Genomic DNA, 21,299 nt, shown 5'->3' with positions numbered 1-21,299 from the left:
AAACCTAAGTAAGCCTGCACTTACAGGAAACACCCCACTGTCCCTAACACATACCAATCATGACTGTTCGACTGACTCTACGTTAGCTAGCTCACCTGACACTGTTTTGCCTCTTAATTTTTTTTTTGGTTGCAGGGCAGATGGGCTGTGGACTGACACTAAATAAATCTTTGAATAAATGAATCTCTCTCATGAGAAACCTGGCACTTCAGGCAGAGCGCTTGTGAGAGGGGCTTACTCCCCCTTCCATGGACTCTCTATGTGGATTGTTTTAGTTCTGCCATTTGACAGAATAAAAGTGGGGGAAATGTCCATTAGACTTAACAAAGATGATGAGAGAAGGAATGATGGAGTTCAAGGAAGGACAGTGACTGAAGTCTCTGTTCCCTGAGCCTTTTCTGGAAAGGATGGAGATGGGAAAACGAGCCAATCCAGCGGGAGGCAGGTGGGGCAGGGGCTGGGGTCTCGAGCACATGGAGAAATTTGGCCAAAGAATATATATATTTTTGAAGTTTCCCCAAGAATTCAGTTTGGGAGCCCCCCCATTAGGGGTGTCCTGTTTTGCATGACAGGGAGCCTGCACAGCCATCTGCCAGGTCTCCGTTTGTTATTGTTATTTAAAGTCCATGTCCCTGCTCACAGGTTTTTCTTTTGCAGGGGTAATAACAAGGCACAATTCCTAAGGATCTCTAAAAATGTTTCAGACCTAAAAACAAAATTGGTTATAAAATAGAAAAAGAAAATTTGCGAAACTAAAATTAATTAAATGCTTAAAGCCTGCAAAATTTAACTTTATGCCAACAACTCAAATATAATTCAGCTCATATGTATAATTTGTTATACATAAATTATAGTCAAATAATTCAACTCAGTTCCTCAGTTTCTTCTATATAATGGGTATATAAAAATAGTACCTTTCTCATAGGTATTTTTTTAATCTTCACTTGACATTGGTGGGAATAAATGTGATATGACATGCAAAGCAATATACAAGGGCCCTGATACACAGTATGCCGGCATAATTGTTATTAACGATGTTAACAATGATGAAGATGACAGTGACGATGATGATAAAAGCATGTTTTCCATGCAATACCTTGAGGAACTCTTGCTATTCTAAGCACTTATGAGACTGATATTCGTCTTCCTGAAATACAGTGGTATGTCAGTCCAAAGCTGAACCATAGCTCTCTATAAGTAGACTCTTCCCTGTATGTCCTGGTATGTATAGCTCTAAAGGATGTGGTCTGGTGTCTTCAGATGACCAAGTATGCCAAGAATTTGCATATCCCATCTTCGTTGCTCCTTATTGCTACTTCAAGGTAGGCAAGGGGTTGCAGGGGGCTAGAGCATTGTAATGTAGAGCCTGAGATGAGTCCAGCTTGAGTCCCATGTTAGCCCTGTGATTTCCAACAAATGCTTTAAACTTTTAAGATTCAGTTCTCAGAAGAGAATTCCTGCTTTGTGGAATCCAGTCTTGTGAGAATCAAAAGGGAGATTGTATGTCAAAGTGCTAAAGCACAATGCCCACATACAAATATCTGATCTGCCCTTATTTGGGAGATAAGGAAACTAATATTGACAGAAATGACCTGACATGTGCACAATCTCTCAGTTTATGAGAGAAAGAGAAGCAGGACAGGAAACTGGGTCAATGTGCCTTCCTTCACACAGCACAGCTTCCTGAACCACTAACATGCCCTGCAGGCCCTTCACCGGCAAAAGAAAGTAAGGAAAGACTCAGGTCACACAGACCTCTAGGTCAGACGTTTGCAAAGTGCACTTGGCCAATAGATCACTGCACCCCTGCCCCATAGGGCAGGCCACCACTTCTCTGTGGGAAGCGTCTCTTCCTGAATCAGCCTCTGTGCCAAGACAAAGCCTTTTGGGAATATTTAATTCTGCTGCATCTGAATTTATACTAGGGTTGTGAAGGGCAGTGGGGCCTGAAGTTTCCGCTGATGTTCTTGCAGCCATTAAGAGTTGGATAATTTGTTTCTGCTTGAATTCAAGATAACAATAGCTACCATATCTTGAGTGTTTCCTATTAGTACTTTACCCACATTATCTCATTCATTTCTCACTACAGCCCTCTGACGCTTATCCCTGTCCTGCAGGTGAGAAAATTGAGGCCTTTACAGGTTAGGTTACACTTCTAAGGTCATGCAGTTATGTAGTCTGTCTCAGAAAGCAGTGCTTTTAATCACCTCAGTGTTTCTTCAAGGAATGGCCTGCAGGTCACATATATCAAAATCACCTGATGTCTATTCCCTCCCCCGAACTCACCCTAACTTATTGAATCAGAGGGGATGAGTGGAAATAATGGGAGCCCAGGAATCTGAATTTCAGTAAGGCCCACAGTTGATTCCCATGGACATCCAATTTGAGAAGCACAGTCACACTCCCCAGGCTTCTAGATGCATTCTGTCAAAGACAGGAAAGGTTGGTAGTAGTTTGACCTTCAGTACCACACACACCCTTGTGGACAACAAGAGCCAAGTCCCTTTCCCCTTACAATTTGCTGAATAACCCACACTGTTTCTCTTTAGTAGGTTTGAGTGGGACAAGGTTGTTCCTGGTGATTGACAAGGATTTTAGCATGAATATTTAATGGACAGGGCAGCCAGTACACTTAGCTAATGTAATATTTCAAGCTCTGCTTTTTTACTGAAGGGATTTATCCTCCCCTAATGCATGTCTACATCCTGTTCCAGTCCTTCCAACAACATTTTTCACACAGATAATGCCAGTTCAGGGAGCCTCTTTTTCCCAGCTCTCAGTTTAAGATAGCACTTACTCTTATCTTGAGATAAGGTTTTTGTGATGACAAAATTCCACTGGACATTGTTTTGATTTTTGTCATTTCCTGCCCAGGACCTCCATGCTCTTTTGGTTACAACACATAGACAGGATCAGCTTGGCTGATGTCATTCAGATAATTCTTTCACACCTTTACGATTCTATCTCTATCATCTCTATCTCTAGCTCTATCATCTCTATTTCACTCCATCTCTGTTGTCTCTGTATCTCTCGTTCCAGCCTCAGATATTTCCCAGCTTGCAAAATATTTGGATCCAATATTGTACTTAGGGTTTATTTAAGCCAATCAGATAGACAAAGGACTCTGTCACCAAGATGTATGATCCTGTTTGTTGTGTTTCTGAAAATTCTTAAAGAGTGATTTCATACAACTAACTTATACTTAATGGTGAAAGATAAAATACTTTCCCCCTAAGATCAGGAACAAGGCAAGGGTGTCTCTTCTTACCCCTTCTATAAGTCAAATAAATAGAAGGGGTAAAGAATTCAGGTTGGCAAGGAATAGGTAAAACTGTCTTCATTCACAGATGACACAGTATTGTATGTAGAAAACCCCAAAGAATCTACAACAAACTACTAGAACTAATAAATGGGTTGAGTTAGATTCGAAGATACAGGAACCATATGCAAAAACCAATTATATTTCTATATATTAGCATCAAACAATCCAACAATAATATTAAGAAAATAATTTCATTCACAGGGGCACCAAAAAAGTATATAGCAATAAATTTAGTAAAAGAAGTAAAATGACAAAACATACATGATAGACATTCAAGAAGATTTAAATAGATGCAAAGATATCCCATGTCCATGAATTGGAAGATGTCACTGGAAGACTCAGTAAAGGTGACAATTTTCTCCAAACTGATCTCTAAATTCAACACATCTCTATCAAAAATACCAGAAAACTTTTTTTTAAATATTTTGGCAAATTGATCCTAAGCTTTATGTGGAAATGCAAAGGAACTAGAATAGGTAAAACAATTTTTAAAAAGAGAACAAAGGTTGGAGTTTATACTACTCAATATCAAAGTTTACTGTAAAGCCACAGTAGTCAAGACAGTGTAGTAAGGTACAAAGCTAGGCCTAGAGATCAATGGAACAGACTTGAGAGTTCAGAAATAAACTTTATATTTATGGTGCATTGATCTTCAGCAAAGGTGCAAATGCAATTCAATGAGCAAACTGTAGCCTTTCCAGCAAATAATGCTTGAATTGGATATTTGTATGCAGGATATCCCTCCAATATGCAAAAAAGTGAACTTACCCCACAAAATACACAAGGATTATCTTAGGGACCTTAATGTGGGATCATAGACCTAAATGTAATTGCTAAAATTACCAAACTTCTAGAAAAAATATAGGAGAAATCTTTGTGACTTTGGATGAGGCAGAGTTCTTAGATACAATGCCAAAAACAAATCCTTTTAAAAAAAGTAATAAATTACATTTCATCAGAATGAAAAACTTTGCTACTTTGAAAAACACCATTAACTGATAAGGCACTTGTATCTAGAATATACAAGAACTCATAACTCAACAATAAGAAAAAAGTAATGAAATAAAATATGGGCAAAGAATCTGAATGGACATTTTTCCAAATGGCCAATACATACATGAAGAGCTGCTTGACATGATTATTCATCAGGAAAATGCAAATTCAAACCACAATTAGATACCGATTTAAGTCTGCTAGAATGACTATAAAAAAGAGATAAAGCAAGTGTTGATGAGCAAGTAGACAAGTTGGAACCCTCATACAATGCTGGTAGGAATGTAAAATGGTGCAGCCATTTTGGAAAACAGTTTGGCAGCTCTTCAAAATATCAAACAGAGTTATATGATAAACAGTTATATCAAACAAATAATATCTAACTTAGAGCTATTATATTATACTATAGTGAGTTATTATATGATTATAATATAATAATATTATCTAGCAATTCCCATCCTAGATATCTACCCAATATGAATGAAAATGCCCACACAAAAATGTGCACATCAATGTTCATAGCAACCTTATTCATAATAGCCAAAAAGTAATAACCCAAATGCCCATCAACTGATGAACAGATAAACAAAATGTGACATATCCATATGTCCAATAAAAAAGAATGAAGTACTGATACACGCTACAACATAGAGAACTTCAAAAATACTATGCCAAGTGAAAAAGCCATCACAAAAGACCACATATTGTATGATCCCATTTATATGATGTGTCCAGAATAGGTACATCTTTAGAGACAGAAGGTAGATTCATGATTGTCAGGAGCTAGGGGAAGAAGAGAATAGAAAAAGATTGCTAATGGGTGCAATGCTTCTTTTCAGGATGATAAAAATGTTCTAAAATAAGAGCATGGTGATATCACACAACTCTGTAAATAAACTAAAAGCCGTTGAATTGCACATTTTAAACAGGTGAACTTTATGGTATGTAAATTATATTTCAATAAAACTTAAAAAATAAACCAAAAGCAATAACAAAATGCACTGTTAAGAAAATTAAAAAACAAGACACAGACTGGGAAAAAATATTTGCAAATCACATATATGGTAAAAAACATATTTAAAATTTATAAAGAATATTTATAACTCAATAGTAAGACAAATGATCCAATTATAAAACAGGAAAAATACTTAAGTAGACATTTCACCAAGGAAAATATACAAATGGTTAATAAGCATGTGAGAAGATGCTCAGTGGCATTAGTCAATAGGGAAATGCAAATTAAAACTATATTGCATTACCATTTCATATTTACTAGAATGATTACTATCAAAAAGACAAATACTCAGTGTTGGGAAGAACATGTAGAAATTGGAGCAGTCATACTTTGCTGGTGGGAATGTAAAACCTAACTTTCAATTTGGAAAACAGTTCGGCAGTTTCTTGAAAAGTCTAACATTAGGTTGCCATTCAATCCAACAACTCCATTTCTAAGAATTTAGAGAAATGAGAACATGTATTCACACAAAGACATGTTTGTGAATCATAGTGGCTTTATCAGAGCCCAAAACTGGAACAAATCCTAGTATGTATCAACTGATGAAGAGATAAAAAAAAATGTGGTATAGTATACAAAAATATTTTCTTTCTAATATATATATATATATATATAATATTATATTTCTATGGAATATTATTTAGCAAAAAAAGAAAGAATGAAAGTAAGAAACAAACTACTGATGTATCATTTGGAGAGACTCTTCCGGCCTAAGGCTCTAAATACCTTTGTTCCAGACCATCTTTTCAGGGATGATTGTTTAGCAAACAGATCTGGTGTTTGTTTAGCAAACAGATTATGATAGTGCCTTTCTCTGGAGCAGAAAGATGATTTGTTTGATGTACAGTTTACTAAAGATAATGTCTCTCTCCAGGGCAAAGATTGAGTAGGTTTGCTACTAGCAAAATTGGGGTTTCCTAAGCTTAGGGTTCCACAACCTTGACATAAACCCACTGCAGGTACAGCATCCATCTAGGCCCACTTGCTTCACCCTGGGGGGACTTGAGGGATATAGGAAATTGGCACAACCATGAACTCATGCTGTGTGCTGGGCTGTGAATAATGCTGTCCTTTTTCCCTGACCCAGGAATATCATGTCTTCAGTCAGTAGCCAAGCAGCTGTGGCTGGCTAACTTGTTAGCTTGCAGTTGGGGTAAAATTTCAGACCTTTCATAGTTCTTGATCTATAAACTACAATATGAATGAACTTCAAAAATATTGTGATAAGCGAAAGAAGCATGATACAAAAGACTTCCAATTGTCTGACTCCATTTACATGATAGCCAGAATTGGTGAATTTATAGAGACAGAAGATCAGTGGTTCCCTCGGGCTGAGAGTGGGAGCAGAGACCATTGCCAAGTGAACATGAGGAAACTTTTTGGGGAGATAGAAATACTCTAAAACTGGTTTATGTCCCTAAATTTACAAGTCTCTAAATTTATTAAAAAATCACCAAACTGTACACTTACAAAGGGTGAGTTTTTATGGTATGCAAATTATGCCTCAACAGCTGTTCAAAAAACGCCATAGATACTACATCGCACTCACTGGAATGGCTAAAATTAAAAAGACTGACAACAATGTGGGTTGACGAGGATGCAGGGCAACAGGAACATTCCTGCACTGCTGGTGAGAGTATAAAATGGTGCAAGTAACTTTGAAAAACCATTTGGCAGTTTCTTGAAAAGTTAACACACATCAACCTTATGAGCCAGTGAGTTTGCTTCCAAGTTATTTACCCACAAGAAATGAAAACATCTGTCCATAAAGACATGAACTGAATGTTTATAGAAGCCTCACTCTAAATAGACAACCTACTCAAATGTTCATCACCAGATAAAGGGATACTAAGTTGTGGTATATTCACACAATGGGATACTATTTGCAGCATCCCCATAATCACTGATAGATGCAGCAATGTGGATGGACCTCACAGCCATTACACTGAGCAAAAGAAGCCAGATGGAAAGAAGAATATACAAAGAGGTATAATCTGTTTATATGAAGTTCTAGAACAAGTAAAGTCAATCTATAGAAATAGAAATCAAATTAATGGTTATGGGGCATAACAAAGGAACGAAGGGCCACAGAAGAACTTTCTGGGGATCTGTGAAAGTTTTATATCTGGATCAGTGTGGTGGGTACACAGTATATACACATATACACAAAAGTCATCAACCTGTGTGTGCTTTACATGTAAATTTTATTGTATGTAAATTATACTTTAATAAGTTTTTTAAAAGTGAGCTTATTTTCCCTTCAATTTGCCTCTCTCTATCATGAATATTAACATCCGACAAGTTAACCAGGTTAAAAACCATAAAGGTTTTGTTGATTTTTTTACTCTTCTTTATCTTCCAAATACTGTTAGTCATAGGTCCAGTGAATTTTCCCTTTGAAATCTCTCCATTCGTTATTACCTTCTCCCCTGTACTGTACACCTATTGTTTTCACCTGCCTTGCACAGACAAAAGCAGAGGCAGAGTGGGGGAGAGGAGAGAAGGAAGATGTGTGTGTGTGTTGAGGGAGAACTTACAACAATGAATTCTCTTATTTTGGGAGGGGAGGTGACATGTAAGATTTATACTTAAGCTTTGTGCTGTGTACCTGTTATTTGCAACAAATGCTAAGGCAGAATGATATGGTGATTAGCAGCTTGGACTCAGGAGCCAGAATAACTAAGCTCCAATGGATCCTGTCTCTACGACTTATTAACTCTGTGACTTTGGGCATGTTGCTGAACCTTGTTTTCTCCATTATTACTACACTACTACTAACAATAAAAAACCACACACTATAAATAAAACCTCTCGACTCTTTGAATATTTTTATTGCCATTATATAACTAAATACTAAAAAATAAGCAAAGAGAACAACGTGTTAGTTAGTAACAGGGTGCTGTGGGAGAACAGGAGAGGAACAGCACCCAGTTAGACAGACTTCAATGTTTGAAGGCATGGTCCCCAAGACTGCCCTCACAGTTAAATTACAGGGAAAGGATACAGAAAAAAAATCAGCTGAAAGAGAAGCCACTTAGGTCAAAATCTGAGAGAGTTTCAAATTTAACACTTGCTGTATCCCCTCCCCATGGAGGCAGGATGCGATACCCTCCCAGCATCAGGGGGTGAATGTGTTCAGGAGCACTGCCCAGCAGGGAGGCTCACCTGAGCTTTGGCGTCTAGAGTTTTCATTGGGGCTTCATTGCACAAGCATGATTGATTGCTACCTAGGTGAACTCAGGCTCCAGGTCCAGTGATATTTCATGACCCAAAGCCCTGACCCTAAATCACATGGTTAGTCTTTTTTGTGTTAACAGCCCCTGCTCTAAAAAAAGACACTCCTAAATAAAGGCAGAATGCCTCCAGAAGCTGAGGACAAAAGACATAACTTCTTTTTGGATAAAGCCAAGTTCTTTGGTACTCAGAACCTAACTCAGATTTGGTAGCCAGCTACAGTTTATGGTTAGGGTTGAGATAAATTGAAGTCTTACTGAAGTCTGTGGAAGAATCTGGCAAAAGGCACACAGGATTGATTTGTTACTGTTATTTTTATGTTGTTAAAAGAAATCATATTCTTTTATTTTTTAATTTTAACTGTTATTGTTTATTACTGTTTGACTACATTCTCTACAATTTCAGTAGCATCTTAAAGAGACAATGTGTCTATATACAATGGAAAAACAAAATGGCTTGCAACATTAGAAATAAGATCCACAGTTTAACTGTACAACATTAAGGAGAGTGTGGTAAGTATAGCCTCCTTTTTCAGCAACAGGGACAACTTACATTTAAGTATCAGCATTATGAATGTGACAATAAAGAAATAATTCTTACAGGAGTGAAATACAGCATCCTGAAAAATAATGGTTTCTAACATACAAGCAGTTAGAAAATGTTCACATTTTAACAAATCTGTACAAACTACAAGAAACTTTTTTATGGGACTATCATCCCACCTTGCTGATAAGAACCTTCTAGAAATGTAGAATAACCATGAACAATTTATAAATCTAGTAAGGAAGCATATTCTTTTATATTTAAATATTAATTGCAATAATTCTTACCTCTAGAATTTTGTGTTATCCTGGCCACCTCTTTCTTCTTTTTCCTGTTACCTTCTTATGAATATTTTGTTTTCCTAAAATTAGGAATTTTTTATAAGTTAAAATTAGGATTGTAAGAAAAACTGAACTGAATGTTAAACATGTATATTTTACTTGAAAGAAAGTAAAAGAATGGCCAGAATCAGGTTTGGGATTTTTATCTGTTTTTAGTAATCTATACTTTAGTCTATATTGCTGTAGATAATCAAGAGTTGTCCAAAACTGGTTTTTATAAATGGTTGACTTTACCTGATTTTTACAAGATAGTCACTTAGCAAGAGAAGTTGCCAAATAATTCCTCATTTGAGCAGTAATATGCAAGAAAAGGAGATCAAATCCTTTAACTATTTACTTAGATGAACAGAAATACCCTTTTTTGAAATAATGGATATGCAAGATATAGCCATGAAAGGGTTAGGGTAAAAAGAAAATCCTTTCAGTTATAGTTGAAATCTGAGAAAATCTTTCATGGAAATTAAACACTTGATCAAAAAGAGGAGAGGTTTATTGGTGAGAGCTGAGATTAAACAGCAGAGTTGTCTGAGAAGAGGCCTCAATTATAAGACATAGGCACTTAATAATATCCTCTCAGGGATCTGTTTTTCCTCAAGACATCTCTAGGGAACTGCAATAGTTTCATTTTCTTTTCACTAAGATAGTAATAAGTGTCTTATTTTGAAAAATGTGAAGAAAATACAAAAATTTTGAAAAAATATAAGAACCAAGAAAGAATTTAGAAGTATGCTTCCAGTATAATCTAAGAAAAAGTACCTCCCCAGACTGGGGTCTAAGACTTCCTAAGGTATACGCCATTAAATTTTATTTGGTTAACTGAAATATAGAAACAAATCAAAAACAAGATAATAGTGATTCATATTTCTTTTATGAAACTAAGCACATCCATCATTTGGGCACTTTGCTGATAAGAACACACAAATCCCTAAAATGAGTCACTTATTTAAACCCTATCTTTGTTAACAGCTCATCACGTGGCCCTGAGGAGAAAGAACCACTTTAGTATGCTGAGTTTCTCTACTGCAAGGAGTGAGAATGATTTGCAGTCAAAATGCTACCATTATTATCATCACCAACCATCATCATTATCACCACACTACTACATACTAAGTGCCCAACTATGTGCTTTCCATATTTTATTAATTCTCATACAGCGCAAGAGGTTAAAGTACTATTATCCTCACTTTATAATGAAAAACCTGGTATTTAGAGAATAACAGAGTTGTAAGCAACAGAGTTAGAACCTAGTTCTGTGGGGCTCTAAATACCCACTTCATCCTGGCCCCTCAGTTCAGTAGTTTAGCATTTCCTATGAGCAGTTACATCTGTACTACAGCCAGTGTTCAGGACTGGCACTTGCTATGCTTGTGCTCAGGGTTAGCTCAGTGTTGGTAGGACAGCAGGGGTTCCACCATGTGTATGAGCCTAAGGTTAACAGAATATGGGTCCCTGCAACTCCATAGGGAATGAACAGTGTGAAGATTATCTTATTGGTTGTGAAGATAATTCTGGGGCATCTGGGTCCCAGCACCAGGCTGACCAATCCCTGAGCTGTGCTGAGTGAACCACTTGGCCCTGTGCCAATTTTCTCTTACACTCTACCCAAATTCCATATGTCAGTGATAGGTGCTCAATACTTCATGGTACCTGAAGTTCTTTCTAATATTATTTCAAGCCCAGAATGATTTCCATTGCAGCATGCTTCCTTTCAGGTAAGTATACAAACAAAAAATATTTCATGGATGTATGTAGTCACAACTCTTTGGCTGCATGAGACAAGGCCCCACTTTTTACCAAGGGAAACAGATGTTGAATCACATAGTGAAATTGTGGGAACGGCAGAATGAAGCTTGCCTAAAGAAAGACTGGATTCAGAGGCTTCTGTGCCATGAGGATTGTGTCTCTATTTCTTTAAAGAGGCACTGGTGGCTCCAGGCTCACACCCTCAGAGGGCCGCAGCGAAAGGAGGAAGTGTGTGTCAATCTCTATACCTCCACTTTGAAGGGTTCTGGGAAGGAGCTGTGATGTGTCGATTTGGATCATGTGCCGATACATTGGACCAATCACTGGGACAGGGAGGCAGTCATATAAAAAGATGGCCACTCCCATTCAGACCATGTGGATAGAGTGCAAAGAAGGGCAGTTCCTCCAAAGAAGTAGCTGTCACCAACCCAGATACCAGCAGAATTATTGACAGCATGCCCAGTCTTGGTCTATCAGAGGGTCCTATCTGAAGCAGGGGTTAGGTTATAAAATCATTCAGAAGATGAATATCATGTCTCAAAATCATCCATGAAAAAAATCTCTAAGATGGTATATAGCCCTAATTCTTAGTCACACTAAGAATGAAAAAACATCAGGCTTGATTAAAGGAAAGAATAAAACAGATGTCTACAAACTGATGTTTTGTCATTTAAATGAGCTTGCTTTTAGGACAGTAATCACATCATTTCACAAGAATGGGAGATGCAGAGGAAATTCTACAAGTGTGCCTTCTTATCCACAGAGTGTTCTCTGTTCTTTTTTAATAGGAAACTTCTATTACCTTAGCACATATCAATAAAATCATTTGTTGTGACAATTAAAAGTGATAAGTGAAAGTACATTGCACAGGTGTGGTCATAGAAGGTACTTAATAAATGTCTGCTGGATTTAAATGTAAATATTCCTTGAAAATAGACAGAAGTTTTTCTTTTGGGTTGGCATTAGTGTGGGGTCCCTCCAAACAACGATTCCCTGTTAATTTGGGTTTGGTTGTGTTGCAGTTGGACGGTCAGTGGAATCGCATGTTACAGGAGTTCCTCACAGCATAGGCTTTCAGCCAGGAGAGACAGCCTGAGGAGATGAAATGTGGTGCAATGGCTTGGGGAGCCTGAGCTCTCTGCTGATATTAGTCAGGAAACTTCAGGCAAATTCTTTCAGGTCTCTGGGCAAACTTGGGATACTAATAATACCTCCCTACCAAAGAAGCTGTTGGAGGGGGGATTAAATTAGATAGCAAATAGCTAATAAACTAACTCATTTTTAGTACTGAAATAATGGAATTTCTTTCCTTTCTAGAAGAAATGCCAGACCTCAGCACACCAGTACCCAACCAGAGTCTGTATATCCCCTTACACATGCGACATGATACGGTTAAAACAGCAGCTTCTGACTCAAGAGGGCAGCATGCAGTTCTTCACTGCCTTTTTCTTAGACAGATGCAGTGAGCTTCTCCCTGTTTCTACCAAGCTGCCAAATCATTATTTTCAAATATATTGAATTGTGCTTAGTGAGAAAAAAAACGTTTAAAAATTTTGAATTTATATTTGTGCATGTGATATGATGTTGGTGAAGAAACTCAACTACTGAGTTAAAAAAATCATGTGCTTTTAAAGTCATTCTGGACACATTGCTGTTACATATATTCATTTGTTCTTTCATGTATAATTTACCACTTGTCTTAGAAATAATTTTTCAATGTTTCACTGCTGGCAGTTGAATTTCTTACTTTCCCAACCCTGGTATTAGCCTTTTTAACCTTTCCTAATTGACTTCTCCAAAATATTTTACTATTGTTTTTTGTAGTGTAGCTTGTGTATATATATTTGATGCATGTTATGGTTTTGAGGACCCCTTTTGGCCCGCAGAAACCCAGAAGCAACACAAATATTAATAACACATGAGCCCTGGAAAATATCTGGCCTGGAGATCTAAGTCAACATGGAATTAATTTGATGTAATTCATTGTCTTGGAAGCATTGTTTAATATAATTGGTTTAACATTATATTAACTTGAGAAATTATTCTTTTTTTGGTAAGTATAAATTAGAATTCTGTGCCGATTTTGCAGAGGAGATTAGGTTCATTTCATTTTTTTTTTCTGAGAGGGCATCTCTCATATTTATTGATCAAATGGTTGTTAACAACAATAAAATTCTGTATAGGGGAGTCAATGCTCAATGCACAATCATTAATCCATCTCAAGCCTAATTCTCATCAGTCTCCAATCTTCTGAAGCATAACGAAAAAGTTCTTACATGGTGAATGAATTCTTACATAGTGAATAAGTTCTTACATGGTGAACAGTACAAGGGCAGTCATCACAGAAACTTTCGGTTTTGATCATGCATTATGAACTATAAACAATCAGGTCAAATATGAATATTTGTTTGATTTTTATACTTGATTTATATGTGGATCCCACATTTCTCCCTTTATTATTATTATTATTTTTATTTTTAATAAAATGCTGAAGTGGTAGGTAGATGCAAGATAAAGGTAGAAAACATAGTTTAGTGTTGTAAGAGAGCAATTGTAGATGATCATGTGTGTGCCTGTAGACTATGTGCTAATCCAGGCTAGACAAGGGCAATAAAACATCCACGGATGCAGAAGCTTTCTCTCAAAACGGGGAGGGGGGTAGTGAGGTTCTAAGCTTCACCACTGTTGTTCCCCGATTTCTCACCTGATGGCCCCCCTGCGACTGTGCCTGTCTTAGGTTGTTCCTCCCTTGAGGAATCTTACCCGTCTCTGGCTAACCAGTCATCTTCCGGGGCCATACAGGGAAATGTGAAGTTGGTAAGTGAGAGAGAAGCCATATTGTTTGAAAAGGTTAGCTTTTTACTTCTTTGCAGATTTATGCCCTGTGGCTTCTATGCCCAGCACTTGTCTCGAGGTATCTTTACCACCTGGAGGAATTATGATACTCGGTAAATTCGATATGAGGCACGAATTCTATTTAAGGGTTGTAATTAGGAAGGAAGAAGAAAAGCTATAGAGGTAGCATATGGAAGAAAACATGGGAGGATTGATTATTTCTTTGACATATCTTCTTGTACAGTACCTTAAGCATGTATAGGTTTTAAACTACTAACTTGCACACACATATTAACATATTAGGAATATGGTGACATAAACAAAGCAAATCTATAATTACCAGCCATCTCCAGTGAAGCCAAGAAAACCAGTTAGGCACCCTAGGCATTTGTGAAAATTTGTCTATAATATGATGAATATTGTCCAACTGTACTTGAACAGTCTGAGAGAAATCAGACAAATTAAAGCAACCCATTTCTGGGATCTGTTCACATCCCATATGTTCTTTTAACTGTAGATAGTCTATCTATAGTCGTAAGATTTTGGAGCGCTACAACTTGCATCCCTCCCAACTCCTGGTTGAGTTCCAACAGTACAGATCCAGTCAATTCGTTGTCTCACTGTATGCACATGCCAGCCTTGACATCTCCCTCCTCATTCCAATGGCAAGTCCAGGAAACGGTGGGGTGGACGCAGCCACAACCGCAGCATCGCCCGGATCCCTGTGGAGGCTTTTTGATGATCATCCCCTGGCACGAGTCCTCCAGAGAGTGCTGATGCCGGAAGCTCCTCCTCATATCGTATCTTAGTTCATTTTCTGGGTAGCCAAGCTAGGCTTTGATCTTCTGCATAAAAACAAACAGACCCTTTGCCCATACTTTGACACGCCCTCTATACCACTGTGTAGAACTCATTGGAGGTCAGCACACAGGAACTGCTTTTTTTTTTTTTATTAAGAGAAAGGAATATTATCAGAAAAGAGTACCTCCATAGCCGATCATCTGACACCCTTTAAGTGATCAACATTAAGGATATTTAAAGCATGTGTTAATCTTTGATTTACCAATAGTTTTATCCTATCAAGGAGTAATCCCCCTTTTCTTTCTTTCTTTCTTTCTTTTTTTTTTAATCTTTAATCTACACTTACATGATAGGTTCATTTCATTTTAATGGTCTTCCAGGACTCCAGTTCAATTGTTGGTGAAGTACAGTGCTGCTAAGTAAACTGATACCCAGGCTTAATGAGTTTCTTGGGGGAATTAATACAAGATGGCATAGCCCTAAGCAGCAACCCTCATTTTTAAAAACATGTATCATGTGATATTTATTTTCTTGGTCCATGCATTTCCTATCATTGTAACTCATCCCTGAGGTCCTCATTCTCTAGAAAAAATGGAACACTCATGATCATTACATACACTAGTGCAAGGTCCAGCACGGGTCTCCAAACTGTATCTACAAGATAGCTTAGCACAAACCTGTGACACCAGCTATCCCACTCGATTATAGACCCAGTGAGTGTACATACACCAGAAAGCAGGGTAACAGCATGCTGATATATTGATAACTTTTGTAAATAGGAGACATGGAACTGGCTAGGCTGGGATCTAGCCATTCACTCCCCTGCCACCTCCTTACCTTGTTCATGTTTCCAATCAGAGCGACAGCAAGTGACTTAGAATTTACTTGTTTGCCAGATGAGGTGAGAGAGTGGGACATTCCAGGAAGACAGACCAGCATACATGGAGACCTAGGTATGAGAGAGAGCATGGAAACCATGGAAATAAGTATTTCCAGGACAGCTGGCATGTGTAAACTAAGCAGAAGAGTGAGAGAGACAGTCTATGGAGAAGTAAGGGGCAAAGCCTGTAGGGGTTTTTGCTTCATTCCAACGGCAGTGGGAAGCCACTGAAGAGTAAGTGAGGAAATCACACAATAACATGTACATTTTTATAAATTTTTTCTAGCTGCAGTATGGAGACTAGCCATGAGAAGGTCATGATTATATTCAGGGAACCTACTGAAGTAAGGCAGTAAGCGATGTAAGGTTCCATGAATGCGAGTGGGGGAGAAATGGAGGAATATTTGGCAATGGGTGATAATTTAACATTGGAGTGAAGGAGAAGGAGGCAAGAAGAGTTCTCAGGTTTTTGACTTCAGCAACTGAGTGGTTGGGGCCATTTATAAAGCAAGAAGACAACGGAGGAATGGCAGGTTTTTGTTTTGCTCTTGTCTGTTTATTTCAGGGTAGGGGATATGAGATGAGTTCCGTTTGGGACACACTGACTTTTAGGTACTATGAGATATTCAAGCAGAGATTTTGAGGAGTCATGGCAGGGTGGGGGGTGGGGGATGGCTGAAGTTCAGAGGGCAGGGTTGAGCCAGAGGTCCCAATCTGAAAGCTGTTGGTATAAAGATGGTGACTTGAAGCCTCGGGAGTGAGTTGAAATCTTCCAGAGAGAGAAAGAACTCCAAAGAGAGAAAGGAGGCTCTCCAGCATCTAATTTTAAAGTAGAAGATGAGAAACCAGCAAAGGGGATTGAGGAGAAACAGCCAGAGTTGGGAGGAAACCAGGAGAATGTGGTAACTTGGGAACCAACAGAAAAAAGACTTGAAGAATATTACTTTGTTTCCTTTCTTGTGGCCTGGCAAGTCAGAAGCTCCCTTAAATAAAGCATATCTGTGTCAGACTTCTGGATCTGGTCCTGGTTCTATTCCTCCCAAAAAGTCAGAGATGCAACAACTGAACAACAAATATTGATTGAGCAATTAGTATGTTAAAGTTCTGGTATGGCCTCTGCAAAGCTCTGGAGGACAGAAAGAGGTAGACGAAGGTCCTATGCTCAAGGAACTCCCTATCTTGCAGAGGAGTTGAGAAATATTTTCACGCAGAAATAATTCACAGTACGGGGCCATGACTATTAACCTCCATAAGGTTTATGTATTGAATGTTGTGAGTTTAGAGGGAGCAGAAATTGCTGTGAGCTGAGAGAGTCAGAGGGAAAGTGGATTTGAGTTAGAAGGGCTGTGTCCCTAAGGTTTGAGCAAGCAGGCATTTTGGGCAGGGGAAAATCACGTGAGCATTGAGCACGTGGCACATCAGACCCTGCCATCCCTTTGTAGCTGGGGCAGGACTCCCAGGGGCTTTCCAGCTTTGGCCTCCGCCTGTGGCGCAGACTCACTCTCACCCCTGCTCCTTCCTCTCTGGAAGGCGCTTTGTATTCCAGCAAAACAGCTGTTTGTAACTTTTCACACATACACACTCACACACACCAAGCTGTTTCTAGCTCCTATGCCTTGGTGCATGCTGTCCTCTCTGTTTTGAATACCCACCTTCCCCTCCATCTGGCCTCCATTTACTGTGCCAGTAGGACTGAAGCCAAGCCGAGATTCTCAGGGGAGGCTCATGACACCCTTGCTCTGTAGTAGCAGGAGCAAATACATCTCCTTGAAGACCCCTACAAACACTCTTTTCTAAATGTCTGATTGTTCATGTGGCTATCACCGTCCTTCCCCTAAACTGGCAGTTTCCTGAGGGCAGGAACTGTTTCTTGTTTCTGTATTTGAACATAACCCCAGCATCTAACCCAGACAATGTATTTCTATTAACACTGTTAATGAAATAAATGACCTAGAGATGCTTCACTTTGCTGTGTTACAGTCTACCTAACTGATATTCAACTTTTTATTTGTTCTATAATGCAATAAATCATTAAAGGTATGGAAACACAAACTAGGCAGGAGCAAGCTTGAATTCCATGGGAATGAAAAGTGTTGGGTTAGCAACTGGGACCACTAGGAAAGGGCCTGGCTTTTGGATACTCACCTACTTAGTTATTGTGAGTGCATTCATTGGCTCTGAGTGGTACACACTATCAAATTCGGGAAATGCCAAGTATTCATAAGAGTGTAAGACCAATTTTTAAGCATGAGAAATTTATTTTGAAATGGAAAAGGAAAAGAGTAATGTATAAAGAACCGTAAGAGCCAATCTTTAGTGGGAACTTCCTATGTATTAGGGGTTTACTATTTCTTAAGTTCCCAAACCAGAAAAATTGGTGTCAGTGGGGAAGGTATGTGTATGTGTTTCTAAAGAGGGCATCAAGTCAAGTTCAAGACATTAAACAGAAATTATAACTCATTTCTGTCGTTACCACTTTAAAAAGAAAGATATGGGACAAGAGAAGAAGAAAGCAAATAATTATTGAATGTTAGGCACTTTTCTAAGTTCTATATTATATTTATAGTTCATTGCATTAAATCATCGTGACTACCTGATTACGTACCCATCATTATCCTACTTTTGAAGAGAAGAAAACTGAGATTCAGTGGGGTTCAGTGACTTGCCCAAGGTCCCCCAGTTTGTTAGTGTCAGGGCTGGGATTTGAACCTCCGCCTGGCTCAGTTTTTTCTTTGTTTGTTTTTGAGATATAATTGAAATAGAACTGTGTAAGGTTAAGGTATACAATATGTTGATTTGATACATTTATATATTGCAATACAATTACCACTGTAGCATTAGCTAACACCTGTATCATATCATCAGTTACATACATTACTAAATGCTCACCAATGCTAAGTGTAGTTACCATCTGTCACCATAAAAAAATATTACAATATTATGAGCTATTCCCCATGCTATACTGCCATTCCTATAACTGAATTATTTTACAATTTAAAGTTTGCACTTCTTTATCCCCTTTATCCATTTCACCCATCCCCCCCATCATTTCTTTTTTTGTGGTGAGAACTATTAAGATCTAATCTCTTGGCAACTTTGACCTTTATAATCACTATGCTGTGCACTAGATCTCCAGAATTTATTTATCTTCTGGTTGTAAGTTTGTACCCTTAAACATATCCCCAATTCCCCCACTTACCAGTGCTAGTAACCACCATTCTACTCTCTGTGCGTATGTGTTGGGCTTTTTTAGATTCCACATATAAGTGATATCATGCAGAATTTGTCATTCTCAATCTGACTTATTTCACTTAGCATAATGCCCTCAAGGTCCATCCATGATGTCCTAAATGGCAGGATTGCCTTCCTTCTTGTGGATGAAAAACAATCCATTGTATATATACACCATATCTTTATCTATTCATTCATTGATGGACACTTAGGTTGTTTCCATATCTTGGCAATTGTGAATAATGTTGCAGAAACTTTTTCAATATCCTGTACTCATTTCCTTTGGATGTACACTCAGAAGTGGGATTGCTAGAGCATATGGTAGTTGTAGTTTTAAGTTTTTAAGGACCCTCCATACCATTTTACATAGTGGCTGAACCAATTTACATTCCCACCAAAGGTTCTCTTTTTTCCATATCCTTGCCAACATTTGTTATCTTTTGTCTTCTTGATGACAGCCATTCTAACGTGTGTTAGGTGATATCTCATTGTGGTTTTGATTTGCGTTTCCTGCACTGTGCCTGTCTTAGGTTGTTCCTCCCTTGAGGAATCTTACCCGTCTCTGGCTAACCAGTCATCTTCCCGGGGCCATACAGGGAAATGTAAAGTTGGTAAGTGAGAGAGAAGAAATATTGTTTGAAAGGTTAGCTTTTTACTTCTTTGCAGATTTATGCCCTGTGGTTTCTATGCCCAGCATTTGTCTTGAGGTATCTTTACCACTTGGAAGAATTATGATACTCGGTAAATTCGATATGAGGCACGAATTCTATTTAAGGGTTGTAATTAGCAAGGAAGAGGAAAAGCCCTTTCACCAGGCGCTGAGCTCTCGCACGTGTGGATGTAGTCTGGCTGTTGTCCTGTGTCTTCTGGTCTCTCTTTTAGGATTAGTTGTATTTGTTGTATTTTCAAAAATACATATGTTTTTGGGAGGAGATTCCCACTCTCCTACTCATGCTGCCATCTTGGCTCCGCTCTTGAATCTATTTTGAGTTAATTTTTTGAGTGGTGTAAGGTAAGGGTCGAGTTTCATTTTTCTTCATGTGGGTATCTTGTTTTCCCAGCATCATTTGTTAGAGAGACTATTCTCTCCCTCTTGAGTGTTCTTGGCTTGGCTCCCTTGTCAAATATTAATTGACCATATATGCAGGAGTGTATTTCTGGGCACTGTATTCTGTTCCATTGGCCTATGTGTCTAGTTTTATGCCAGCGCCATACTGTTTTAATTACTATAGCTTTGTAGTACAACTTCTGATGAGGAAGTGTGCCACCTCTGGCTTTCTCAAGATTGCTTTGGCTATGTGGGTCTTTTGTGGTTCCATGTAAATTTTAGGATTGATTTTCTATTTCTGTGAAAAAATGCCATTGCAATTTTGATAGGGATTGTATTGAATCTATAGACAACTTTGGGTAATATAAACATTTAATGATATTAATTGTTCTGATCCATGATCATGAGATATCTTTCCATTTGTTTGTGTCTTTCTCAATTTCTTTCATCAAAATTTTATAATTTTCAGAGTACAGGTCTTTCACTTCTTTGATTAAATTTATTCCTATGTGTTTTATTGTTTTTGATGCTTTTGTGAATAGGATCATTTTCTTTATTTCCTTTTCAGATGTTTCATTGTTTAGGCTGGCCTAGTTCTGAAAGCTGTGCTCTCCCTATTATGTCAGACCACATATAATCATAACTTTTCTTCCAATCACATCCTTCTTATTATCAGAACCATGGGAAATGCCTGCAGTTTTCACTTTTCAAAAAAAATTGCCTTTTTAAACTACAAAAATCTGTAATATTGTTAAATGTTTATATTACCCAAAGTTGTCTATAGATTCAATACGATCCCTATCAAAATTGCAATGGCATTTTTTTTCACAGAAATAGAAACTACACACTGTCCCTTTTATTTCTTTTTCTTTTGTAGCAGAACATTAAGAATTTATAAAAATGGTAGAAGAAAAAAATCACTTAATCAAAAAAAAAATATATATATATATCAGTGTCTTATAAAGGCTCATGAAGATGCTTTCATTGCTAAGACCTAAATGAGAAAAATTAAAACAATGTGTTGAGTTTTCCCATAAACTAAATGTATTTTTTTTATTTAAAGATTTCCTTACTATTTATCTGATATTAAGAAAATCTTTCTTTTGTAAAATCATAATGACAGCAACAGCTAATTTTCTTTTAATGTCCTGACTTGGCAATTATACATTTGCCCTACTTGTCCCCCCACCCCCCCACCTTCCCACCTCCCCTCAGAACTTTACTATTCTGGGAACTGATGTACTAACATATGCCTTTTTAATAAATTTGCCTGTATATAATGAAATCTCTAAATGATTTTGTAATTACTACGG

The sequence above is a fragment of the Manis javanica genome, chromosome 4 (genome assembly GCF_040802235.1).
Source record: "Manis javanica isolate MJ-LG chromosome 4, MJ_LKY, whole genome shotgun sequence".
In the NCBI taxonomy this organism is placed as follows: domain Eukaryota; kingdom Metazoa; phylum Chordata; class Mammalia; order Pholidota; family Manidae; genus Manis; species Manis javanica.
Note: the sequence above shows the minus strand (reverse complement) of the source record.